General features: G+C 40.9%; 2 protein-coding genes across 5 annotated transcripts in view; one reads left to right on the top strand and one right to left on the bottom strand.

The window, feature by feature from the left end:
• The window catches only part of CMSS1 (cms1 ribosomal small subunit homolog), a 292,216-nt gene that overhangs the window by 128,861 nt on the left and 143,899 nt on the right, over positions 1 to 19,456 (top strand). The window lies entirely within an intron of this gene.
• The window catches only part of FILIP1L (filamin A interacting protein 1 like), a 242,365-nt gene that overhangs the window by 120,802 nt on the left and 102,107 nt on the right, over positions 1 to 19,456 (bottom strand). Inside the window, exon 1 of one of the 3 annotated variants that reach the window (XM_063448910.1) lies at positions 808 to 845. The exons of the other annotated variants lie outside the window; for them this stretch is intronic. The gene's annotated coding sequence lies outside the window, so the exon portion shown is untranslated. Of the gene's footprint in view, positions 1 to 807; positions 846 to 19,456 lie in introns of those variants that run through there. 3 annotated transcript variants of the gene reach the window in all.

Genomic DNA, 19,456 nt, shown 5'->3' with positions numbered 1-19,456 from the left:
TTCCTTTAGCAAGAACGCTATTGCATTTGTAGTGTGGAAACATATATCAAGCTTATTCACAAAAGAGTAAATTATGGATCATCGCCAAAGAAACTGGAAATTGTACGACAAAATTGCAGAATTAGACATCGACCAATTTAACAATTTTTTTTAAACTAAAACAAAATTTTAAACAAATTTTGATCTTAAAAAAAATAAATGCCAGTATATTCTCATGTTTCCGTGTGTAGTGCGTGTGAGTAATAACTGTAATAATGGCTTAATTTGTTATAGAAATCTATTATTTTTATTTGTGTACGCTTTCTTGTGGATTAACAAGTATGAGTACATAGGAACTTGCTCAACTTGTGCCTTTTTGTTAAGCCAAACATTTAGAGTGAGCCTCAGCTCATTTATCACCGAATATCACAGCCATCATAAATAGGATATGCTTTACTATATAATTATAACTTATTCTGATACTAATCAAAATGCAGTGATTCAATCCATATACAATGCAGTAATTACAGCTCCATAGACATGTATCGTCATGCCTTGCTGTATGTGGAAACCAATTGTCTTGACAACAGGGATACAAATATCACAATTGCGTGTTTGTTGCAGAAGGTACTCTTGCGATTTGGATGACACATGTTGTTACACACAAATATGGCTCAGGGAGACCTTGTGATATATTCTGCACAATTTATAGAATTATCCTCAACTAAGATACTTAACTAACCCCTAGCTCGAATATATGGTGTGATCATTGAAAGGCTAATTGGATACGCAATATTAAGTACAGGTGGTCCTCATTTAGTGACCTACCTGTTTTACGACCTTGAACTTCTGATATATTTTTCCTGTATTTAAAAGGGACACTCCGGACACCGATAGAACATCTGCTTATTTATTGTATATATTTTAATATTTTGCTCTGCTAGCAGGTGTATTATTTTTCCGAGCAAGCAATCATCCAGTTTTGTCCAGAGGCTCTTGCTAACCAATGTTTACAGGTAGCCTGACCTATGTGAATTGACTTTCTAAGCAGCATCAGAGACCTAAAAAGATTTGCAAGGAATGTGTAAAGAGTTTTTCATAAAAACAAACAAACTATAATTATAGGAATTGTAACATGAATTTTGTAACATTAATTAACATAACATTCCATTGTACAGCGCTACAGGATCTGATGGCGCTAAATAATAATAATGAACAAATTGTGTACTATTTATAGCTGCATGCAAGAGTTTTTACCACTCCTGACAAAATAACGTTTTATTGATTTTTCTAAATAAAAAAAAAGTCACCATTCCCTCTGCAGTGCAAATAAAGCTCACATAAACTAATTTAAAGTCGTGTATTTCCCTTGTTTTAATTCGCAGTTACTGTTTATTAGACTGAAAAAAATGATAAATGTGAAGGGCAAAATGTTAGACTGCCAAACACTTCTTGTCTTTCAATTCTCCCTTTAGGATTTTGTTCCCCCCTCTTTCTCAAAGAATACTGCTAACTATTATTAGTGCAAGAGGTATTAGCTTCGAAGATTTGTTGATATTTAGTAAACTATTTCCTGTGCCGCTGGCAGCCATACATCCCCCAATGCATAATAGATGGATTCTATGCTTAAAAGTTTAGAAGGTTTTTTTTCTTCAAATCATTCTACTCATATTCTATAAATCTAATTCAGTGAATGTACTCCGTTTTTACTTAATCAGATCACAGAATTAGTTTCCAAATGCTACCGGCGTATACATATGTTTGGTTTTCTGATGAGATCACAGGTTAGGTTTTCTTCTGCTGAATCTTCCGTGGAGATCATGTTTATGCAAGGTCTTCTGAACAGCGGACTAGTGCCCAAGCTACAACAGTGCCAGCCAAGTCTTCCAGCGGGTCATCTGCTATGATTTGGGGGAGGTTTGTTTTTCTTTATTGTCCAGTCTACAACCAGTTCTAATGGAGATTTATCTTGGCCTTCCAGATCTTGCCTTAACTTTAATGGTTCCTCTTTACTTTTCCATTTCTTTGACATTTTGGAGAGTGCAACATGGAAGTGTTTAGTTATCTTTGTATGTCCTGCCTAAGATTCTCTGCATCCCCTATTGCCTGTTCTGGCAGAGATTGTCACTATTATCTTGCCTATCACAATATGTTGATATTAGACTCCAGCCCTTAGTGACTGCATGTATCCTTTTTACAGATACTGGTAAATTGTCATTGGCCAAACGAATATTATAATATTAGCCACTTGTGATGTTAGCCGTCGATACACTCTCTGGGTACTGGTAGATTGATAGATGGCTGCAGGCAGAACCATATTCTGTATGTAACGCCGAGAGTAACCCTTTCAAAGCCCCAAATCAGGAGACAGAGCTTGCTTTGTCTCCACAATTTCTGTTAACATCATTTGTAAAGTCAGATGCTTTGCTTTAATATTGTCATTCCAGTTGGAGACAAAGTGAAAATGTTATGCCAGCATATTATTGCTGTAATATTGCTTGTGACTCACAATTCCTCAGGTGACCAATAAAAATGTTTTTTGTAACTTCAATAGTGTGCTTATTTTAAAGACCAGTTAATGGCATCTTGCAGTGGTCATCATCTGTTAATTCTTTACTTAAGTAGATGGCAGTTGTGAAATTGAATCTTTCTTTTTCTGATCTTTTAAAAAGTACAATATATTATTCTGCAAGGCTTTTTTTTTTTTAGATCTCATGTGCTGTGTTTAAATAGTAAGGAAGATTTGTCCTGCTGTTTCAAAACACAGAGGCAGGTAATCCGAAACGGAGAAGTTATTGTCACAGCAGGGGCAAATCAGTGACAGATTACCCATGTGCCCAACAATACGTGCCAATTTTGTGTGCATTCCAGTCTAACTATGTCCCTATCAACTGGAGTACCAACACAGGATTGCAGGACAGTTTGGCAGTATGCTGTGGAGCAGCACGTGTACATATTTTGGTTTCTGTAACATTATTAGAACATCATTCTCCAAGTTTCAAATTTACTGTATTGGGGTTTTTGCTTCATGTCTCCAGTTATTTATTGATAAAGTCAAATGTTACCAAGAGTTACACTGCATTTGTGCGCATGTAAAGGAAGACCTATAACAATAGCTCATGCATGCATTTTATTCTGTTTGCCAGTTCTGCGCATGTACAGTGCACCACAAAAGGTATTGCCTCCGCGTATTGTGGCCAGCGATCTTCTCTTGTGTTCCTGATAACCATGCCACTGGCTAAATGATGGAGTGTAGCAGGACGTAGATCCTAAATCAGGACTGTTCTGCATTTTTTAGGGCAGGATGTATGGTGTCTGTTAATTTCCCATGATGCTCAGACAGCCTTCAGGCATGTACAGTGCAAAGGTTATCGCACACTGTCATACACCATTCCACGAAAGTCACTAAATTGTGATTTTGGGTTATATTGCCCGTAAAGAAGACATGACTTCAAACTGGAATGCTAGTTTGCGTGCAAAGCTTGCTAGAATAAAAATATCCTCAGGGCTCTCTAAGCTACCTCATTGCAAATCATAATACAATCAAATAATGCAGTGTTCCGTAGGTTCCTGTATTGATCTTGGACTAACTACAGATAAACAGCATTCATCATTCTACACAATACTAGATCTAATCCTAACCTTAAGCACTACAGACCAACTTAAAGCATTTTTACCGATAGCAGAACACCTTCTAGCAGCACCCCTCCTGGGTGAAAAGAGCAATATTGTTTTATGATAATACGCCATTGTGGCAAGTGAATCAAGTTAAAGCTATTTAATGCTTGTAAAATCCAGAGGAAATAATCCTTGTATAATGCTCTTTAAATATACAGTGCAGCTCTTGCACTGTTCACGCAGAGTTCACTAAAAGTCTATTTTAGATGTTGTAGCTTGCCCGTGTTTACTTTACTGGCCTCAAGAATACAACAGAGTAGCAAAAGGTTGTGGGAATGCCAGCTATTGATCTGTTTCATCAGAAATATTTGGGAGCTGCTACTACGTAATCTAGTCTTATAACAATCTCCCGAGTGGCCAGGAACTGAACTTCCTATTGAAATCATTATTTCGTTAATACGGTGGATTGTATAGCATTTAGTTCAACAATGAACCTTTAGAGAGGCCAAGCAAAGACCAGATCTTAAGGACACTTCAAAACGGAGCTAAAACATTGTATAGGTATCATGTGCAAAATTAGGAAACCTACACAGACCAGGCACAGACAGCTCTTCCTGACTATTTGTTAAATGCAGATTGTGCCTTAACAGGATGTAGATGTTACTCTCTCATCCCCCAGATAACACGGCCTCAATGATGCCCACCTCTCTGGCACAAATATCTCGTAACCCTCCAAGCAAATCTTGGTACAAAATACAGTTTAAAATTAGATGAAGTCTCTACTGATGCATTCATTGATCATTTGTGTCCATGAAAGTAAATACCAGAATAAAAGCCCTAATGTATAAGGTAGACTTTTATTTATTTTTTTACTTGTACGTTGAATCGTCAGAAAGGAATTGGACAAATAGCAAAATTGAAAAGTTACAATTGTACACAGTAAAAAAACCTATTTGAAATATTTGAAAAAAGTGCAAGCCCCTTCCCCCCAGGCTTAACTGAGACCAGAAAGTGTTCTTAACCTATAATGATTTTTCCAGGTTGGCAGTTCTGCTTGGGTTCATATATTCTGTTTTAAACCTGAGGTTACTTTTGTTATCTAACTCAATCATGAGTTAGATAAAAAATAAGAGAGTACTAAGTGGTAGATATATTATAATCATTGTGTGCACCAAGTTAAAGTAGCTGCTATATCACTGTGGTTATCTTTTAAACAAGAGTTTTAAGAAAAAAGGGAATATTGGTGAAGCGCTATTGTGAAACTGATAGATATATCTATCAATCAGTAGTTGGGTTCATTCTGTAATGGCCCACGTTGCAGTAGAGCAAGTTTAAGAACTAATCGTTGACCCAACTATGCCAAGCTCCTCCGTTTTACACATTTTCTTGCTCATTCTGTATGTTTGTATATTGCCCACGTTGTTTGTATGTTTGTATATTGCAGTGGCAAAAGTTAAAACCAGCTTGAGAACTGAGCGGGACCCACTGAAGGGCAAGCTATTGTCTATTTGTGATCAGTATTTTTTTTTTTCTTCTTCAGTAAAGTCCCAACTAAATTTAGGGGTCATACAGCTTATAAAATCAATAAACATATCTGAAAAAAAAAATGCTGAAAATATTTTTTTAAAATAAAATAATTGCTAAAACCTTTAACATATTTTCTAATGAAACATGTTAAGCAGCCGCAAAGGTGGCTTTTAAGATATTGAGTGTTTTATTTCATTATTTATTTTATTTTTTATTGTACAAACACATTTGCAACTATTCATCTGTGTAGCTCCTTACAAACTCTCTCATAGCTATAACAGATCCTGTAGAAGTAATTTGGCTTTTTTTTTTTTTTAAACGTATGCTGGACCAGAATTCTTGCGGATTCTTACAAACCCACTGGCGAATCTCCTCCACCCTAAACACTCCCAGCGACAGTCACACTTCCAGACAGAGAAACACTCATAGACATACACCACAACAAATACAGAGACAAAACAGTCATGCACAGGTACACATAGATACATAAACACACTGACACATACCAAATGCCAGTGGGCAGAGCATGGGCAGAGCCTGAACCAGCGCCGAGGGACATTGGAGCTGGATTTAGGTAAGTGGCTAAAGGGGTGCCTATAGTGCCAGGAAACCGGCACTATATGATCCCTTTAAGCGCATTGAGCAAATCCCCGCCTCACTATTGACTAATACGGAATGTCCGTGACAAAGAGTGTCTGTGTAAGAGCATGAGCAATTTTTCTGTTTAAATTGGTCCCTTTAATATATTCCACCATTTCTTTTATGAAAAATAATCTGTAAGTATTCATGAGAAATCTTAAAAAGGTATAATTGGTACAATATCAGAGGAATTACAGAGTATAGCTACATTATTTTTTTAAGTGCCCAATTCATTACATATATTATTTGTTTTGCTGCCTCTGGCAAAATACATGCCCGTAATTCATGTTAAGTCTTGACATTTTGCTTCTTGCAGATTGAAAATTGTGTTTTGAAAATGTTTCTCTCCCCTCTTGCGTGCCAGTGCCAACAGCTAAAACCATATATTTTTCAAATTAAACCATCTATTACTGATAGATAATGACAGAGCAGAAGCTAAAGGCACCAGTTAGTCTGCATTAGCTCATGGATTGTGGATAAGTCTGCAGCAAACTGTAAGATTTGTGAAATTCTACCTCTGTACGCTGACTTTTCACCACCTCTTTCGTGATGAATGGCTCACTTTACCAAATTTCTGACAGATCCCTAGCATAGAGCCCTATAGACCAACACCCCTTGCCTAGTTTAACCACTTGGGATTTTCTACCAGGGTGTGCAAAGCCCCCTTTTCCTGCTAAGGACATCAAAAGGGTTAAATCTGTTCTATCCTATTTTGGAATACAAGAATTGCTGCTATATTATCGAGGATGATGTCATTCCTGTTACTGCACACTTCTGGATTTTATACAAAGCTCCTTGACATTTACCAGGTGACAGCCATTTTCTTTAAATTGTCCTCCTATTTCCGGTTGTCTGTTTTAGATTACGGTATATATCTTGTAGCATAACTCTTGCAGCTAGAAGCAGCGTTTGTATATGTTCACTACATTGTTTTGCACCAATTCACATTATCTTGTTATTAAGTTATATACGCTGGATTTACAAGTTAAGAGGGATAAGCCGGGTCCTGAATTAAGGACTTTTTATTGTTAAAGCTGTTAAACTATTGTGTAAATCTTCCCATTTCAAAACTTGAGATGCTTTTATTAAAGGAACACTCGAAGCATGTTAACCACTGAAGCTCACTGCAGTGGTTATGGTGCTCTGGGGCTGTTTCCGTGGTAAGTAATCATACCATTTTTGACTAATTACATTGGAATAGTATTGGGCACTCATGGCACCATAACCACGACAGTGGGTTGTAGTGGGCACTCATGGCACCATAAACACTACAGTGGGTTGTAGTGAGCATGGCATTTGGAGTTTTAATACAGGAGAACATAAAACAAGACTTATTTAATATTAATCAAACAAAATACTGTTTCTTCTGTATCTGGATCTCCTCTTGCCTCCTCTTTGCTTCATTGCCTCATTTTCTAAGCTGCTAGTCATTAGAGTACTCAGAAACGGGATTTATGAGAAACCTTAGAGCGACCAAATATTCAATAGCTTGAACTTGGGATGGTCCCACTCGGTCTCATGCAGGTCTTAGCTCACCTGTGCCATTACAAAGGAAACCTACATTGTGCTGCGCATGCACACTAGCCTCCCAATGTTTTCCTATGAGTAAGCATTGGTTAATCAAGATCATCGACCTTGATTATCTCAGCCAAAGTTCAGAGCAGAATGTTGGGAACCAGCACTGTCAGAGTCTAAACGAAAGTATATACAACCTTTATTTTTATTTTTTAAAGGAACACTATAGTCGCCTAAATTACTTTAGCTAAATAAAGCAGTTTTAGTGTATAGATCATTCCCCTGCAATTTCACTGCTCAATTCACTGTCATTTAGGAGTTAAATCACTTTGTTTCTGTTTATGCAGTCCTAGCCACACCTCCCCTGGTTATGATTGACAGAGCCTGCATGAAAAAAAAAACTGGTTTCACTTTCAAACAGATGAAATTTACCTTAAATAATTGTATCTCAATCTCTAAATTTAACTTTAATCACATACAGGAGGCTCTTGCAGGGTCTAGCAAGCTATTAACATAGCAGGGGATAAGAAAATCTTAATTAAACAGAACTTGCAATAAAGAAAGCCTAAATAGGGCTCCCTTTACAGGAAGTGTTTATGGAAGGCTGTGCAAGTCACATGCAGGAAGGTGTGACTAGGGTTCATAAACAAAGGGATTTAACTCCTAAATGGCAGAGGATTGAGCAGTGAGGCTGCGGGGGCATGTTCTATACACCAAAACTGCTTCATTAAGCTAAAGTTGTTCAGGTGACTACACTGTCCCTTTAACTTCCTGCAGGTGGGGACCAGTCACCTAAACAATAACTAGGGCACTATAGGAATACACATTTGTATTCCTAACTTTAGAGTTTTCCTTTTCAACAATATTTTCTCATTTGATATTTCAAATTGATTGTACATATATCAGTCATGCATATCTCACGCCGTTTGCTGTGACCAGTCCTTATTGCCCGTTCAGATTAATTTATTTTTTGTCAATCTTTCTTTTATTAGAGGCAAATGAGATAGGGTACAGAAGAGAAATTGGGGGAAACGTTCAAATGAATTACAGTATAGAGTCAGTACAGCAAGATTAAATTACATTTCCTGAATTGCGTTGCCTCAATTTTTAAATTTTTGTCGTTAAAACTTTAGTTAGAAAATACAGGCTATGGATCATAAGATCCGGTTGGTAACATGCTAAAATATTAGAAGTCATACAGTTGGTTACACGTGTGTAGACAAGAAGCTCACAGTTTAGAGAGACAGTGGTTAGACATTAGGTTAAATGTTATGGGTGCCGATCAGTGTTAAAAACATAAACAACGTGTAGTTATATTGCATGCAGGGTCCTATTCAGTGTAGAGTCCTGCTAAGTTACAAGTTGGTGCACGAAAAGAAGCGGCTTTAGGCCATGTAAGGTCCTGGAAACTCCTATATGCGCCATAGGAAAGACAGTGTTAGATATCTTATTGAGTCGAGCATAGGGAGTCCAAGAAGGTCTAATTAGCAGGTAAAACAATATGTGCTATGCTTATGGACTACATTGCCATATGTGGCTTTAATGACCTAAGATGCAGGTGAGTTAAGCTAAGAGGTACCTGCCACACTCTGCTGAGGCAAGACAAGGAATACGTTTTAAAGAAGTCACTTTGGCCTATAATAACAGTTCCTGTTGATTCTAGACAGTAGAAAAAGCAAACTTAATACACTAATAACAGGTTGAACATATACGCATATGGAATTTGTGATATTCTCATTACATCTAGCTGCTTGCTGGTTTTTCAGGTTATGTGAAGCCCGGTGAAGGCCCTGCATAACTCACTAAATTCAATGCTTATGTTTTGTACAGCTCTAATAAAAAGTAGGATGTAACCGGCTAGGTAACTTGTAAACTTACAGAGTATAAGATGATAAGCTAGGTAGCTCGCATGTTTTGTCATGTTTATGTGTCGAAAGTATGCAGTCATCTCCACTTGAAGTACATGTAAAATTGTGTGTGGCACTACGCATTTGGAAACCGTTAGTTGTAAAATGATAAGCAAGAAAATACGTATTTAGCTCTGCTGACCGGAGTGGTGGCAGGGAGAGAGGCTACTGCAAACCTTCACCCTACGCCACTGGTGTGCTGGAGCAGGTAGTCCATGCAGTGACTTGTCATATTGCCTTGAATCCGGTCATCCGTGTTGGGGACCCGAGGTGAGGCAGGATGTTGTGGGCTTTTGGACCTTGGTACTGCCAAATGGTGGTGATGGGAGTAGCTGTCCCGGGAGTCCGTGAGTCTAGTCATGTGCCTTCTTTCAGCCCCTGATTGCGTGATGATCGGGTCTGCTGCTTACTTGGCGGAGAACACGGGAGTGGTGACCGGTAGACGGTCCGGGGTGTGCCGGTCTGCTGGTTCGGAGACTTGGCCGGCAACAGTCTGCTTGGGTGCTGGAGCTGGCGCCTTGATTGGGCTTTTTCCCGCTTGTGTTTTCGTGGAGGGGGATTCCCGCCTAATTGGCGTCGTGTTGCCGGGCGGATCCATGCTGTCACCTCCTTTATCGCCCTCGTGTAGGCCGGTCTCTGGGTGCGTAGCTTGGTCCACAGGTTGGTACACATCTTGTCATAGAACACCCCTATGTGCTGGGGTGGCATGTGGAGTATGCGGATCGTGTTAGACTGTGCCTGTGCCGCCATCTTGATCGGGGCCTGGCTGCTTCTCCTCGTTTTATTCGTTGTCTCTCGGGCTGGTCGTAGTGTGGGGGTAATCGTCCCCAGCGAGGACCGGGATGACCCCCGCCGGTCCAGAGGGGGGGGGGTTGGAGGTGAGCACTGTGTGGGTATCACCTGCGAGGTTACCATCCAGGAGAGCGGCCGCCTCTCCCTGGCTCGATCGCGGGTAGGCCTCAGGCCGGGATTGTGGGGACCTGATGGGTTGCGGGTGTGTGTTTAACACCAAAACGATTCCCTGGGTCTCCCCCACTCAGTAGGCACCTTCCCAGCGGTGAGTGAGCGATGGATCAGGGTTTTAGTCGTCGGTGTGCAGGAGCACTCGTGGAGCACGTCCACCCTGCTAGGAAGCCAAGCTCCGCCCCCCCCAGATTAATTTATTTTGATCAATTTCATATATTTTTGATTAATATTACTGGAATATCAAATAAATAAAACCAAAACATATTAAGGTCCTCTGATTAGATAGGAAGCACGGTGATTTTTAATTTAAAAAATGTGTTTGACTGCAAAATGGACTCATAACAGGATTTTACTCAGTAGAACTCATCCAACTCACTGAGATCCATGGGAAAGCCTTCGGGAGCTGGAGTGCCAAAGGTTAGCTATCACTGGGTTGGTGACTTGCATGAATCGAATTCAGGGAGAAGGTGTTACACTCACTATCATTCATAGCAAAGCGATGTGAGATTTTACTTTCTGGTAATGATCTCAAGCAGTGGAAGTTGTCAAACTCGGTCTCAATTATCTTTGAGATTCTTCTTACTATTCACACGTTTTAAATTACGATTTAATGTGACACCTATCCAGAGCAGAGACATCCTTAAAACCTTTCTGGAATGCAGCTTGATATATGTGATTTAAGGAGAAACATTAACATGACGTTAAAGCATGTTATGTACACAGATGGCGTGATGCTACATTTGATAAATGGTGCAATGACTGTGGACCACATGAGACAATAACATGTGTCCTAACTACTATGAGTTAGGAAAAGCCTATAAAAAAAAGTTGTATGCGTGCATTAGATAAATTATTTATTTGGGCGGAAAACCAAAAAAATACGCATTTTTGTACCTTTCAGTCTCTGCATAAACATAAATAAATTATTGCACATATGTGCTATGTAACGCACATCTCGTGATTTAGCCTTCACTGCCTGAATTTATCACCAAAATGCTATAAAATTGTTTGTCTGTCTAGTAATATTGCATGTGTCTTTTTATTTATGACAGCACAAAAAATATAGTTTTAATAATATGGAGACAGCATGGGTTTCTTAAATGAATATGAAGACAATATTAAATACAATACTATACAAATAGTAGTGCAAGTATAAATAACTAGTAAAATAAATTACTAGGATAGTGTTCAAGAGCTGTATAACACATACATCTGTCTGTTTGTTAAAGGGACACTCCAGGCACCCAGACCACTTCGGCTCGTTGGAGTGGTCTGGGTGCCAACTCCCACTACCCTTAACCCTGCAAGTGTAATTATTGCAGTTTTTTTTAAACTGCAATAATTACCTTGCAGGGTTAAGTCCTCCCCTAGTGGCTGTCTATTAGACAGCCACTAGAGGACACTTCCTGCTTCATAGCACAGGTTTTCTGTGCTAGAGCGTCGCTGGACGTCCTCACGCTGTGTGAGGACCTCCAGCGTCGCTCTATTCCCCATAGGGAAGCATTGAAATAAATTTTCAATGCTTTCCTATGGGGTGCGCTAATGCGCATGCGCGGCATTGCCGCGCATGCGCATTAGGTCTCCTCGGCCGGCGGGCGAGATCAGTCTCGCCCACCGGCCGACGTAAGCAGAAGGAGGAGCAGCGGGGGAGGAGGAAGCAGCGACGTGGGACCTGTCGCTGCCCCTGGTAAGTCACTGAAGGGGTTTTCACCCCTTCAGCAACTGGGGATTGGGGGGTGGGAGGGAGAGGGACCCTCCAGTGCCAGGAAAACGGATCGTTTTCCTGGCACTGGAGTTTCCCTTTAAACTCCACCCTCCTCTAGATTGTAAGCTCTTATGAATAGGGTCCTCATCAACCTATTGTTCCTGTAACCTTTTGTAGTTGTCTCATTTATTATAATATTGTAAAGCATTGCAGAATTAGTTGGTGCTATTTAAATGCCGATAATAATAAGAGCTTATTTTCAACGTTGTTGCTACATTTATAATATATTTTGTCTTATTATTCTTATTGTCTTATTTTGTCTTATTATCCTAGGGTTACCCCCTTTTTACCCAGTCTAGGTGACCATCCTCTACCTAAGAGACGGTAACAGGGTAGAGTTATCTCCTCCCTGTTTTCTGGTCCCTTTAGGTTTCATCTATATTTGTTGCTACATTTAGCTTACCAGCCCCTAGTGATCTGTGGCTACTGGTAGCAAGTAGTGGCTGTTTAATGAATATAACATTTCTCCAGTAGTGACAGGAAGTTACCAGCTGTCAGTATTTAGAGCCAGTTGATTTGTAGTGGCCAAAAACTCCTCTTTACATCCGTAGATCCCCAGATGTTCTAGAACTACAACATCCATGGTGCTTTACACGCCTTTAGAATGACAACGTATCATAGAAGCTGTAGTTTTAAAACAACTGGGGATCTAGCTTTTGGGCACACCTGCTCTAAATAACCTGCTACCTAGGGATAGGCAAATACTGGCTTCCAATCCTCTCTCTAATGTTTAAAAGCTGCCACTAACCCCCAAAACAGAACACCAGCTCCTTGCTTGTTACGTTAAGTATAGCGAACTCCCCATATATCTTATAGGAAAAGGCATTGGCTGTAGCAACCCTAAGCATATTAAACAGTTACAGTTAAATAAAAGAAAATACCAGATACATGATCTAAAATATAAAATTGATCTTTATATAGTAAAGTGCACGCCATTTAAATGAACAATTTGCATAGCAGAAATTACTGTCAGAAGTTCCATAGATATGTACGTGGTATACCGCTACATAAAAATGTAATAGCTTGTAAACAGTGTCGCTATCTCCTAAAGCCAATCACAGGGGGGGAAAGTCCGCATGTGTTTGTGTGGGTAATCTGCGAGTGGTCGGAATCTTTGCAATCAGAGGTTATCATAGGTGGTCATTAGTCAGTAATTAACTGCTGGTTGTTGTTAATAGTGACGGTTTACACCAGCTACTTACCAACAAGCCCAGGGTTAGTGACTATAGAATCCCTATTGGATGTGAATTGACTATAATAGTCAATAAAGCCTATTGGAAATGGTTCCATTTCTGCAGGGTTCTACGCATGCAAAGTATTATGGTAAACAAAAGAGCATATTAAAATGTTTAGTTTTTTTTTTGTTTTTTTTTACATTATTATTTTTTTCCAGTTGGCGTTTAGCATTATATTGAAAGTATAGAAATAAAAAGGCGTTTGGACCCATATTTTGTCTTGACCCTGAGAGACAGAGAGAGTGCCATGCTTTTGTTTCATGTGGCCTTGGTTGTGCCTCTATTTTGGTGTATTTTTCAAAGATATTTAGGCCATTGCACCCCATTACCCCAGGCAGCCTTGCACATAGTGCTCCGCTTAGACTTGTTCCGTCCTGCCGACATGAAACCAAGCTGATCTGTGCAAGAGAACCAGTCTGAAACGGCAGTAGCTTGCTAATTCTAATGGAAGTAGAACAAGGAAAATGAATTGCAGAGAGAGAGAGAATCTGGCAGACAGAACCCACATCTAAAGTCCACCGAACGAGTTCAACTTTTCAAAGCAAAATGTTATCCAGGAAAATATTTGCTAAACAGTTGCATGTTTATCCTGGAAATCGTTCTGAAACGTCATCTTTAATATTTGCTTATATTTAACCCCTTTTGCAGCTTCCAATCCCAACACGCAATGGATTGGTTTTATTATTTGCAGCTTGCATCATTCCTCCTTCCATATTCACGTTCCTAATGGAAACGTTATGGGGTTTCTTTACATGGCAACATTCTAAGTAAATAAACGCCATTTCCGCTATTGCTGCAATCTTCCATAATTATGTTTTGCTTATGTGCCACTTGTGAGCATGACATTGCGAATACTGAACAATAATGTTTGTGTTGCCCCCTACTCTGCTAGTGGTGGCCCTTTCAAATATCCTTTCTTGACAGTGCACAGAACACACACAGAATTCTTCATTGTTATTATTTTTTTATCCTTTTTGTAAAGTGATGGATTTTATACTTCAATAAAATACACACTTGATGCAATCCTAATACTATTCAGCATCAAGAATTGCATACTTTTTCATTTTACATTTGAAAAACACACACAGAAAACAGACCCTATGGAAAGTATGGAAAGCCACGATTTAATTCAGCCACTTTCACAAATACCGTAGTGATATTGCTGGAGAGGGTCTGGGGAGATTGTAAAATATCTCTAAATTGGGAGAGAAGCTGAGCAATGGGCTGAATTTGCAAATCAAAAAACCAAACTCTTTGCAACTCCCACCAATCTCAGGCAGACCGGGATAGTTGTATGTCTTGGTGCTGCACGAAGATTAAAGTAGGTCAGTCACTTTTGTGGGTCTTTGTAAGACCCCCGAAAGTGACATGTCTGGTTAGTATCTGTTAGTTGGGGGGTACAGTGAAAAGTGAATTTATTAACCGAAGCGGTCGCCATTTTTTTCCTGTAGACATTCTTCTTCTCCTTGTATAGAGAAGGCCGTGATAGCCTCCATAGATTGTCAACCTCAGGCTCGTCCATTAGGCAACAACATAGTCCCTAACTTGTTTAATGATATCTTTGGATTATGCTGGAATTTTAAAGGGACACTATAGTCACCTGAACAACTTTAGCTTAATGAAGCAGTTTTAGTGTATAGATCATGACCCTGCAGCCTTACTGCTCAATCCTCTGCCATTTAGGAGTTAAATCCCTTTGTTTATGAACCCTAGTCACACCTCCCTGCATGTGACTTGCACAGCCTTCCATAAACACTTCCTGTAAAGAGAGCCCTATTTAGGCTTTCTTTTTTGCAAGTTCTGTTTAATTAAGATTTTCTTACCCCCTGCTATGTTAATAGCTTGCTAGACCCTGCAAGAGCCTCCTGTATGTGATTAAAGTTCAATTTAGAGATTGAGATACAATTATTTAAGGTAAATTACATCTGTTTGAAAGTGAAACCAGTTTTTTTTTTCATGCAGGCTCTGTCAATCATAGCCAGGGGAGGTGTGGCTAGGACTGCATAAACAGAAACAAAGTGATTTAACTCCTAAATGACAGTGAATTGAGCAGTGAAATTGCAGGGGAATGATCTATACACTAAAACTGCTTTATTTAGCTAAAGTAATTTAGGCGACTATAGTGTTCCTTTAACTAAATTCTAAAGCAGTCAGCTTGAGTTTTCCAAAAAAACAATGATATCTTTATGAAATACTTAGAAGTGATGGGGCCACTTTAAAGGAAAAATACCCCTAACTATGACATTACTCCAAGCAACAACAAAAAAATCCCACTAAGGCCTTTCTGTGTTATGGAGACATTCATAATCCACTTGCCTTGTCTCATTTATAATGCAGTGTTCCTTTAAAAACTCTAGGTCATACTTTTAACTGGTTTTGAAAACTACTGTCAAGCCCCCAAATTGTAATACTTTTCTAATCTAGTTAAGTAAAGTCTAGAATTGTTGATTTGATATTATGCAGTGTTTCATATTGCGTTCTCTCTGTAATGAAATCCAGAACAAGCTAAAACTATAAAGTTTGTGTTGTGTTTAATACTGAAAAAATGCATTACATGTTGCAGGATCATGACCCACATTGGGTGTCCTGTGCTTGTTCAAGTCATTTTACATATAGAATTCTGCATTCTTTCCAATGAGACATGTAACACATGATTAGTATTATTTTTGTGGCTTAAATTAAAGGGAAAATCTAAGCACTAAACAAGCTTAAATGGACACTATAGTCACTAGAACAAATGCCGCTTAATGTAGTTGTTCTGGTGTGTATAGCCTATCCAAAATGGCCAGTTGAGACTTATGTCCCACCTCCATTGCGCTTATTTATTTATCTAAGATTTAGTGCTGGGCAAAGCTCTTGCCACTGCCTTTCACACTCCTTCCGGATGCAAGCCAGGACCTCGTGTAGTCCTATCATTTGACAGTTTTCTACTGTTCAGAATGCTGAGCGGTAGAGAGGGGGTGGGGATTTGCAAACATTTTTTAAGCTAAGCATTATGTTTTTCTGTTTGGAGGCAGGAAGGGCTCAAGTTCCTCCAAGGGGAAGCTCAGTGTGTCTTTTTCCAGCATGCAGTGCGCACAGACGACACACGTATTTTATGCTTAGAATTGACATTTGGCCAACCCCCACAGCCCGTATTCGGATCAACGGCGCGCTCTCAGCCCCGTTCTCCATCCGCAATGGAACCAGGCAGGGCTGCCCCCTGTCCCCCCCTCCTGTTTGCCCTCACCCTGGAACCCTTCTTGGAGGCGGTCAGACGAGATGGGGGTATCACGGGGTACAGACTGCACCGCGTGGAGCATAAGGTAGCCGCTTACGCGGATGACATGTTGTTTTTTCTAGACAACCCCGATATCTCACTCCCCAACCTCCTACGGGCCTTCCGGGGCTTTGGTGACATCTCCAACCTCAAACTGAACATGAGCAAATCGGAAGCCCTGCCGATCTCACTCAAGGCGGAGAGAGCCGCACACCTAAGATCACAGTTCCGTTTCTCATGGTGCACTACCAAACTAAATTACCTCGGGATCTGGCTACCCACTGACCTAAATCTCCTATACCAGTTAAACTTCCTCCCCATACTCTCGGTCTTACAGCTTGACCTCCGACGCTGGAGGGGACTCTGTCTCCTGGTTCGGCCGGATAAACGCCGTTAAAATGAATGTGCTGCCACGACTTCTGTTTCTGTTCCAAGCGATCCCCATCTCTTTACCCAGAACCTTCTTCCGATCAATATCCTCTGCGGTACGACAGTTCGTGTGGAACAGGAAAGCGAGCAGGGTGAGCAAGGCGATACTAGAACGCCCCAAAACCCGAGGCGGAGCTGGGCTCCCATCCTTTTTGAGATACTACCACGCAGCCCACTTACTCAGGACGATAGACTGTCACGCACGCCCAACCACCAAACTATGGGTTCCCATGGAACTCGCACAGGCCGGCGGCATGCTCCCCTCTCGCCTCTGGCTTAGCTCTCTGACGCTAGGATCCCTACGAACTGGCAACCCAATGATAGACGCCACACTACAAATCTGGTGCACGCTGCGATACTCGCACCAACTCACCACCACGAACAGCCCCCTAACGCCCATAACACATAACCCTAGAGTTGGCGGGGGACTAACATCTGCAGACCTGCGCGCATACACAGACTCCGACTGGCTCAGCTTCCACCAACTCATACAAGGCAACCGACTTAAGACTCTAGCCGATGTCCTCGGAGACAAAGCACCCACGGGCCTAGACAACTTCCATTACCTTCAAATTCAGGCATTTTATATGACCTTCCCGACCAAACAGTGCCCACACAGAGCCACCACACAGTTTGAAACACTTTGCACAACACGGGCCCACCCCGATAAGGGTGTCTCCAGGCTCTATGCACACATCCTCACAAGCGAAAACCTGACACACCCGAGATATGTAACCAGATGGGAAAGGGAGACGGGGACCACAGTCACAGAACAGGAATGGGAAAAGATCTTTATTTTAACCCATAAATGCTCCCCCAGCTCCAAATTTCAGGAGACGCACTTGAAGATCCTTACTCACTGGTACAGAACCCCAGACACTCTGCACCGCATGGACGCAGAGACACCCGGAGACTATTGGAGATGCGGTGCAACCGATGGCTCCTACCTCCACATCTGGTGGAGCTGCCCCGGTATTACCCCCTTCTGGACAACGATCAGAGAATCCATTCAACAAATCACGGACATTACCCTGCCACTCCAACCCCTCTCCATGCTACTACACCACACAGAAATGACCCTCTCAGCTGATAAAAAAAATCCCTACTAAAACACTTACTGACAGCAGCCACTTTGCTGATTCCCACAAAGTGGAAACAACGGGATGCGCCCACGCTCCAGCAGTGGATGGACAGGGTGGGAGAAATATACAATATGGAATCCCTTACGGCAACATTACATGACAGACAGGAGAAATGTACCCGTACCTGGACGCCCTGGCTGTGGCACCTCTCTGCTGCCGGGACGGGGAGCCGGAGATCTTCGACCCATTCCACCCTAGCTTTCCCCCCTCCTCCCTCCCGCCCCTCCACCCGACTGCCCTGACGGACAGTCTCTCCAATACCTATGAATAGACCATCCTGATAACTACCACTTAGCGGTAAATACCAGTGACATTTGTCACAAATCGGTCCCCGACGTAACATCTAACAAAACCACCTACTGCCTGGTGGGCCGTACCACCCAAATTTACCCTACTAATACACTGCGCGCCAATAAACTTCAATAGCACCAGTAATGGCCACCTCACATACAACCTACCCAGACTAGGCCGGATAACCCCAGGACGATCGCCCATAGACCACGCTCATGTACCGGCTCGTACCTCGGTATCAGATTCTGCAAGCCCTGCCGCGGAAGCACCTCAATGAAGCCAGGCAACCTGGCATGTAATTCAATGAACCTTTTAATCGCAGCTAGTTACTCCTTAGCTCCACCCAACATCGCAATGTATAATTACTCACCTACTGAAGTCGATAACCTTGTTGGAACTAGCACTCTTGTTGTTTCTAACAATACTGTATAACGGTTTGTCTGTTCTATTTACCGACACTTGAAATTTAATATTGCAATAACGTCTTCCAAAATTGTTGTTACGACCTTCGAAACAGAAATCATACAACGAAAAATAAAGATTGTAAAAAAAAAAAAAAAAAAAAAGAATTGACATTTGGCAGTTCCGAGCTGCCAAAGTCATGTTTGGCAGTCGTGTAACTAGCCCATCGGCACACAAGTGCAGATTTCTCTGTGTGTGCAGTGTTTCAAACAAACAGTGCATACACAGACTCCTACCACCGTGACCACTTGAAATCACTGAAGTGGTCATGGTAGTTGGAGTAACCCTTTAACCCCTTAAGGACCAAACTTCTGGAATCAAAGGGAATTATGACATGTCACACATGTCATGGGTCCTTAAGGGGTTAAGCTATTTATTGTGTCTTTGTATATATTTTTAAGCATTGCATCAAAATTATTGTACACATACATATCTACATTTAATATTAGTTGGGTGGAGGATTTTATTATTTTTTTAAAGCACCATAACTACTACAGAGCGTTATTGTGTGTGAAAATCCCCTGGCACCTTAACAAGGTATGCTGTAAAACCATTGTGTCCACATTCTCAACCAATGAATAATATCCAACCATGCACAAAATTCATTTTGCAAATGCTGAAGCTTTCGCTTTAACATATCGGAGCAGACTGGAAAGACTGCAGATGTCCAACAAAGATAGGTAAGTGTAAGATCATTCGTTAATGGTTTGACAGCTTCAGAT

This window comes from Pelobates fuscus, chromosome 1 (assembly GCF_036172605.1).
Source record: "Pelobates fuscus isolate aPelFus1 chromosome 1, aPelFus1.pri, whole genome shotgun sequence".
Taxonomy (NCBI): domain Eukaryota; kingdom Metazoa; phylum Chordata; class Amphibia; order Anura; family Pelobatidae; genus Pelobates; species Pelobates fuscus.
This window is presented reverse-complemented; position numbering and strand designations above follow the sequence as displayed.